Source organism: Onychostruthus taczanowskii, unplaced genomic scaffold, assembly GCF_017590055.1.
Source record: "Onychostruthus taczanowskii isolate IOZ18803 unplaced genomic scaffold, ASM1759005v1 scaffold3, whole genome shotgun sequence".
Classification (NCBI taxonomy): domain Eukaryota; kingdom Metazoa; phylum Chordata; class Aves; order Passeriformes; family Passeridae; genus Onychostruthus; species Onychostruthus taczanowskii.
This window is the reverse complement of record NW_024500349.1, coordinates 1,124,780-1,132,167: the sequence shown is the minus strand read 5'-3', so window position 1 is coordinate 1,132,167 and position 7,388 is coordinate 1,124,780. Positions and strand designations below refer to the sequence as shown.

The following is a 7,388-nucleotide window of genomic DNA, read 5'->3' as shown; positions in this document are numbered from 1 at the left end:
TTGTGAAAAAGAGGGAAAGATAAAGATGCTAATACAACTGAGACTCAGCAAAAACAGCAAAAAACTCAGCAAAAAGCCCCTTTCTTGAGGCAAAGGTGCTTTTCCATCTCCATGGCTTCCTCCTGCTGCTTGCAATCACTGGGACAAGGCTAGTTTAGTCAGGTTTTCAGAGTCCTGTAATGGAAAGCAGCTGTCCCTATCCAGATTGCACCAGACATCTCCACAATTATTTTGTCATCTTCTTTTGGTCAGTTGTGTTACTCAACTTCCCAGTACTGCTGTGTTAATAACAACAGCAATCCCAGGACTGGACTCAACATACCTTTTTCCTAAATTTCCAGCACTAACCTGAGGATGTTTGTATTGCTATTTGCCATTCAATACACAGACTTTACATTTGTTGTGTGTCAAATTATGAACTCCAGAACTCGTATTCTACTGATGTGGGCTGCATGACCCACATATCTCAATGTGAACAATTTAAGCGACTAGGGCAAGCCCACTTGAAAAGCCTTCCCTTTCTTTTCCCAAACTGCACAGAGCTGGACAAACTGCCAACATTCACCACCACCTGAGACATTCAGTTTTGCAGAACCATTCAGATGGCAATGAAGTTCTCAGTCTTTACACAGCTATCTTCAGAATGCAGTAAGTCACAGTGAATATTGCCTCCACCATTAAAATAGCACCACCCAATAATTTTGGGGAGGGGAAACTTCCTCATATTTTGCATTAATCAATGTCATTACAACATAAGATACTCAGTTATTTAGTTAACAAGGTCAAATAACTGCATGTCCATGAACTATACCTTTATTCTGAAAGCTAACTTTAAGTAACAATTAAGTCTCCATTTCTCTAAGTAAACAGCTAAAAAGCTAGTAGCTCTAATTCCGTATGTAACTATAGTTTGCCCTCTATTAAAAAAACCCTAATTTAATTTGGAGCCATGGCTGCCATCTCCCTCTGTCTTTGCATACACCAGCTTTAACAGGTCCTTTGGGGAGCGTTCATGAAGTGGTAATAGGTGTGGTAATTCCCACTTTCTGTTTTCTAGTTCAGAGAGTAATTGAATCCAGCCACTACCGCGCTATCTTTCTGGCAAATCTTGTTGGCCTCCATGAAATGAGTTGGAAGTTTGATTTCTGTTCTCCGCAGGCATGTTTGCGTGATACAGATGAACTGCTGTAACTGGCAAATTGGAGGCAATTTCAGCAGAGACTCCTAGGCTTAAATAAGTGCAAGAACAGAACTTTCACCTCCAGAGAAGTCTCATCTTTAATAGTCCTGAGAAATGACAGGACGAGATTGGTGAGTTTGGATTTCTGTTGTTGCAAGACACTTTGAACTCTGTTTTATTAAACCAGCACTCACCTGAAATAACTAAAAAAATACACCACCAAGTCATTATGAAATAAAATGCTGAGGCAATACAAGCTTTATCACTCTCTAATACTGCTTCCAATCTCTGCTGCATTTTAATTGGAATACACAAGTATTTTATTTCCTGTGACACCAGTATTCATTAGTCTTCATTCTGGTTACACATGTTTAGCCCCCGGACAGCAGCCAGTGCAAGAGCAAGAGCTCCTGACAGACCACTAGTGGCATTCCAGGCAGGTCCGTGAATTGCGCCACACAAGACACTTCAGAACCAAAATACAACGTACCAGGTGAGTAGAGGCTAAATGTATGACCAGGCTAAGATTAAAAACTTTATTTTTTATACAAAACAATAATAAATCCAAGCAGATAATGAACTAAGTGTGTCTTCCCATTTTCCATCTTCTTTTCTCAATAAAGTCTATCCACAGTTCAGTGTTAAACCACTCCATATTCTGCAAAAGCTATGACGTTTCCATCTTGTATCCATGTTTTTCTAATTCAGCTCTGTATAGAAGAGAGACAGATATATTGAAACACATACACAATACTGTTAGATATATGGTTTTTTTAAAAAATTAAATATACTACACAATATACAATCATTTTAAATAGCAATGTCGTACTGCTTTTTTATTTATACCAATTACCTTAACCTTACTTACTCTGTAATTCTTAAACTCCAGTTTCTTATCTTAAATCACTGTGACTTCTCAGTGAAAAATTCAAATATTTGTTTTAATCACAGTTCTTGCCCTCTGACCCACCATATGGCACGAAGTAGCACCTATGCACCTGCAGCATCTCCAAATTCACTAGAACAACCAAATAATTATCTTATACATACTCTCAAGCATCTTATACATTATTCTCAATGTTTCCTTAACTCAAGCAAACTCACTATTCTATTTGACTTAATTGCATGTGCTTCCAAAACAACTGTAAGCTTTTTTTTGCTTTTAGAATAGTGCAGTCTGGAATTGTTATTTATGTCTTGCTGCAATACACCTTGCAGTGAACAATTCTGAGGGAAACGATTGCTTTGTTGTCCTTAGTTGTGGCCAGGACAGCAAGTCAGGAACTACATTTATCACTCCTGCCCTGCCACCACTTCGCCTCTCACCTGCCTCTGAACACCAGCCAGGATGCATCCTGTTTTATCCTAGCACATGTGTATCTAGATACAAAAGTACAAATCTCTAAAAATATTTTGGGTTAGTTTGCACATTTAGTAGTAGGACTTTAAAAGTGGAGGACTGCAGTGTCTGCTTTCTAGAGATGGAAGAAACATGCTACAACCAGGCAACACTGCAAGCCACTATAAGGTCACCAATACCACAGGCTGCAACTAAGGCCTTACACAAAGTTTGTCTAGATCAACTATGTCTATCAAGAATTATACTATTTCTTGAAAGTCTGTTTCATTACATGTTTTCCAATATTACCATTTAACTGCCTTTGAACCATATATGAAATAACTATGCCAAAAATTTTTTTTTTGCAGAAGACACAAAAATAATTCCTTTCCCTGTAGTACAAGGGAGATCAACCCAGGAACTGTTTAAGCAGGCTGTACTACAGACAGTTTGCTCCTCATGCAACACACTGAGGGATTAATTATAAAATCTGGCTTTGTTCTGGATGCTTGAAACAATTTAAGTTATAATTATGCGTCAGTAAAGGATTACTGAAACTACAAGTGACAAAGAGGATTAAGCAACTGGTTTAGAGGTACACAAATTGCTATCACTTCTTTTAAAGCATGTAATTAACAATTACTTTGCTGTTGTTGCTCATAAACAGTATGTTCATCACATAGGAAAGAACTTTAACGTTAATACAGATCACTAATCTCCAGAAAATTTGCCATTTGGACAAAGAACAGCAGTGCTGTTTTAAAGTACAGACATAAAAACTGTAACATACTTTGCACACCACATAGCACAAAGGGATAATCTTGGATGCCTTGCCATTAATTTTGGCAGTACAATTCAGAACTTTCACACACACACATACAAAAGTCATTAGAAAAGGATCCACTCATGTTAAATTGACAAAGTGTCAACTATAGCTCAACTTTCCATGATCTTTGCATTGTTTGCGTAACAGAGCAAAATTCTGTCACCACAATGTCCTAAGGCATTTTCAGTAGAATTATTCGAAGATGAAATGCTGATCAGTACTTCAGAGTCTTGTAATCCCTAACTCTGGGTCTAAAAGGCTTTAAACAGAAAAGCAAAAACTAGAGCTTTCATTTATTTCCATTTCAGATCTTGATTTCTTTAAAATAAGCAGATCTCAAACTTTTAGATATTAACTAATCAACTCCATTTAAAGTATTTTACCTGTCTTATAGAACAGAAAGTTTAAATAAAATTACCTTAACTGATTCGAGAAATCATCTTCTACATTGTCATCATCCCAGTTGTCTTCCCAGACATGTGCATCTTCATCTTCATCTAAACCAGTCCAATCTAAAGACAGAAAAGCAGGTCTAAATATTGGATCCTGCACTGCTTTGGTAGCATGTCTTACTGAGCAATTAGCTCAGCCAGAGGGAAAGGCAAACTTCTGGTAAATTTAACAGAGAAGCCTGGAACACATTCAAGTGTTTATGAGACAGGAAGATCTACAACACATCTCAAAATTTCTGTAATTACAACAAAAACCAAACTTGGTGGAAAAAAATCATTACACACACATCATGGCTTGCAAGATTAAATATTCCTAAGAGATATTTTGCATACTTATGGATAAACTGTAGCATCATCCTTCCAGATTTGTATTTAAACACCTTTTCCAGATTAAAAAAGTAAATATGCATCAGATGCTTTTGCCAAAACACAGACACATTCTCTGTTCCCTCAAATCAGATGCAGTCAGCCTATGGACAAACGACAAAAACTATCTGTCATGCAGAAGCAAACGCAAATTGAGACAAGCATCTGCAAACAGCACTAGATACCTCTAATCAACTATTTCTGAGTTCCCAAGACAGCAGAAGCTGTCTTGCCTTTGTAGGGAAACACTTTATGTCCATTTACTAACTTTATTTATATTTTTCCTATACTAAAGTAATCTGGCACATCAGCCTTGACAAATTACTCATCACACGATCTTTAATTTTTTTCTAATAATGAAACAAAATAGTTCAGAAAAATAATGTAAATGAAAGGCTCAGAATCAATATGAAAACATAAGTTGACTTACTTGATTTTTTTTTAGTTTCTCAGTTTATTCCTACTAAAAGACACACAGTTTTTCAAATGTCAAAAAAAAAAGAACCCCCCCCCTAATTTTGACACTTGCAACTTTTTATTTCTCAAAGTCTATTACTTTGTAACACTGTTCTTCCCCTTTCATTCTAGTAAGCCATCTGTTGCCCATGCACAGAAAGCTTTGAGGACTAAGGCCTAAAGTAACATTAAACACTGATGAAGGCATGGGGGGAGCAGGGGAGAAAATTAGTGGGGTAAAACATCAAAAACTAATTCACTGTGAACAGCTAACTTTCTAAGAATGAAGCCTGGTCTTTGCATTTTCTCCTCCTTTTTCTAACACTGACAGGCAACAAAATTAATATTTGAGATTCACCAGGACAGGAAAATCCATTTGTCACTGATTAAAGACACACGTGTGGAAGGCATTACAATTAGGTTTCCTACTCAAATAAATTATATAATAGGAAAAGATGAAGGAGAATAGAAACTGTGCTGTGAGAGCAAAAGAAAAAAAACTGGGAAGAAAAGGTGAAGAAAAAATGTTGCATATAAAAATGCATTGTTTGGATTTAATCATATTGCTAGTTGTTCAAAGGGAAGGGCTTATCCTTTAGAACTACCCGCAATAAGCTTTGCCCTTGCCAATTTATATTCCATTGATTTTTTTTTCAAAAAATAAACAACTTTACTGATTAACTGGATTTTGAAGAGAAAAAAAAAAGCTCAAAAACCTTAATATTAACACAAAGTCAAACTTTTCTATCTACAAACATCTAAGTAGCTCAGACAAAACTACAAACTTGAAAAAAAAAAAATCTCCCAGTAACTCATATCCAGCAGCTTCAGTCACAGAAGATCAGCAGGGCAGATTGCAAAAAGATGCTCTAAATCACCCTGAGTAAAGAGGAGTCAGAAAGGCACAGCTCAGCTTCCTTGCTGGGGTGGGGAGGGGAGTGAAAGTAAAGCCTAAATTACATTCTCATCCCTGGAGGACAAGGTTCTGCAGCATCTGTATATTGAAACTATTATCCCAGAATTGTACAATGCAGTTATTACTCCCTGCTACATTATTTGCCTGTGACTAAACAAAACTAAAAAAGGTAGAGCATTACCTGGGATTTAAAGTATTAAGGTGACTTAAGAGTCCACTACCATTAAGTATTACTAATATACACCAAAATTACAAGCTTGTCATGGCTGAACTCCTTAAAAATATACTTTTATATGCTGATCACTGATTGCTTTATTTTGTACTTGGGAAACAAAAAATAATTTTTCGGATTTTAGGGTTCTTTATCCCCTGCTCTATTGCTTCACATTTTTATATTCTGAAATGCACTGTACAAAAGATTCTTAAGTGACTCATTTACATGTATTTTCATCTACTATAGTATACTTATGCTATACTTCAAAGTATCCCATAAAAATTGGGCATGTCTGGTTTTGATACATAACTTGATTTCATAAATTGTTTAAGTAAATTTTTAGGTTGGAATAAACCCCAAAAGTCCATGTTTTCATCCCTTAACATAGGGATGAAATTATCTAAATTTTCTTTGGATAAAAACTGGGTAATAGAACACAAACTTCTTCTATTGCTAGAAAGTGGTGTTTTAATTTGAAACAACAACAATTTGGACTGGGTTTGAGCCCAGTTATCACAGTTCTTTCCTAAATACTGGAGATAACAGACAAAGTGGTCTGAACACCCAACATCTCAAAACTATAACCTCACTTGAGGATTCAAATGGGGCCTTTTAAAGGTTTTTATTTTCTGCAAGAAAGAACATCGAGAAGCCTGACGATGGTCACTTTTTAGTAAGTTTCTGTTCCACCCAGAAAGCCTGCACAGTACTTTGCTTTAGCATTACAGCTGGAGTCAAGCAAAACTAATTTCACCTTCTGTAACAGCAAGTCAGGGCTCTGCCCAATCCAAGGTCCAGAAGCTTCAGAGACTTCCCCTACTGTGAATACTTAATTTATATTAAATATTTTTTTTTCTATTTAGGAAACACTTATGAAAAAGAAAGTACGGTCTTGTAAATTTATTTTTGCTAATATCCTAACTAGGTCATGAACTTTATTAGTACCCGCAAAAACATTAATTTTAGCAGAACTAAAGGGCTCAGAACACCTAAGGCTTGTAAGGCCACAGAAAAACCACATGCAATAAGGACATTATAAAAAAAAACCTGATGTTACATTCATCCTGATATATATAATTTCTCATAATCCACACCCTGAGACAGAATTAAGGACATAAAAAGTAAACATACCCTAATAGGGATGTTTTCAAGACTATCTCTGGGACACTGTGTTGTTTTATTGAATTTAACTTCCTTACTAAGTATATTTGTACCTACGAAAAACAAAATAGCATATATATATATCTGTGCTTCAATAGGTAAAGAGACTAAGAGTAACTACAGAGCGCAGCATTTCATTTTCACACATTTTTCCACCTTACGCTCAAGTTTCCGGCCCTTGTCCCTCCTCTGCCTTGCGATTCTCATCTCCAGTGTCAAAAAGCAGTAAACTTCTCCCGCACTTGTTCCCAGCCCTCTGGCACAATGACACAGCACTTCCAGCGCGATGTGCCCAGCGCCGTGACACCTCCACGGAGCCGGGCACGGGCACCACGATCGCGCTCGATCGCGGTCTGACGGCGCGGCAGCCCCTGCCCGGGCGGGGGCTGGGCAGGGACCCGCGGGGCACCGGGGAAGCTCCCGCGGGGTCAGCCGGGCCCTGCGGAGCGGCAGCACGGCGCTGCCCCGCGGAGCGGCC

The 7,388-nt window shown here is 37.5% G+C and overlaps 1 long non-coding RNA gene across 2 annotated transcripts; it reads right to left on the bottom strand.

Annotated features, from left to right (window-relative positions):
* Positions 1-1,795: 1,795 nt before the first annotated feature.
* LOC121338141 lies at positions 1,796-7,382 on the bottom strand. Of its 2 annotated transcripts, XR_005952982.1 has the most exons (4): positions 7,067-7,382; positions 6,881-6,963; positions 3,764-3,857; positions 1,796-1,890 (listed from the first exon to the last, which is right to left on the bottom strand). It is a non-coding gene; the product is annotated as an uncharacterized LOC121338141 (long non-coding RNA). The 2 variants fall into 2 exon arrangements; XR_005952981.1 differs by having other exon boundaries at positions 6,881-7,382.
* Positions 7,383-7,388: the final 6 nt, after the last annotated feature.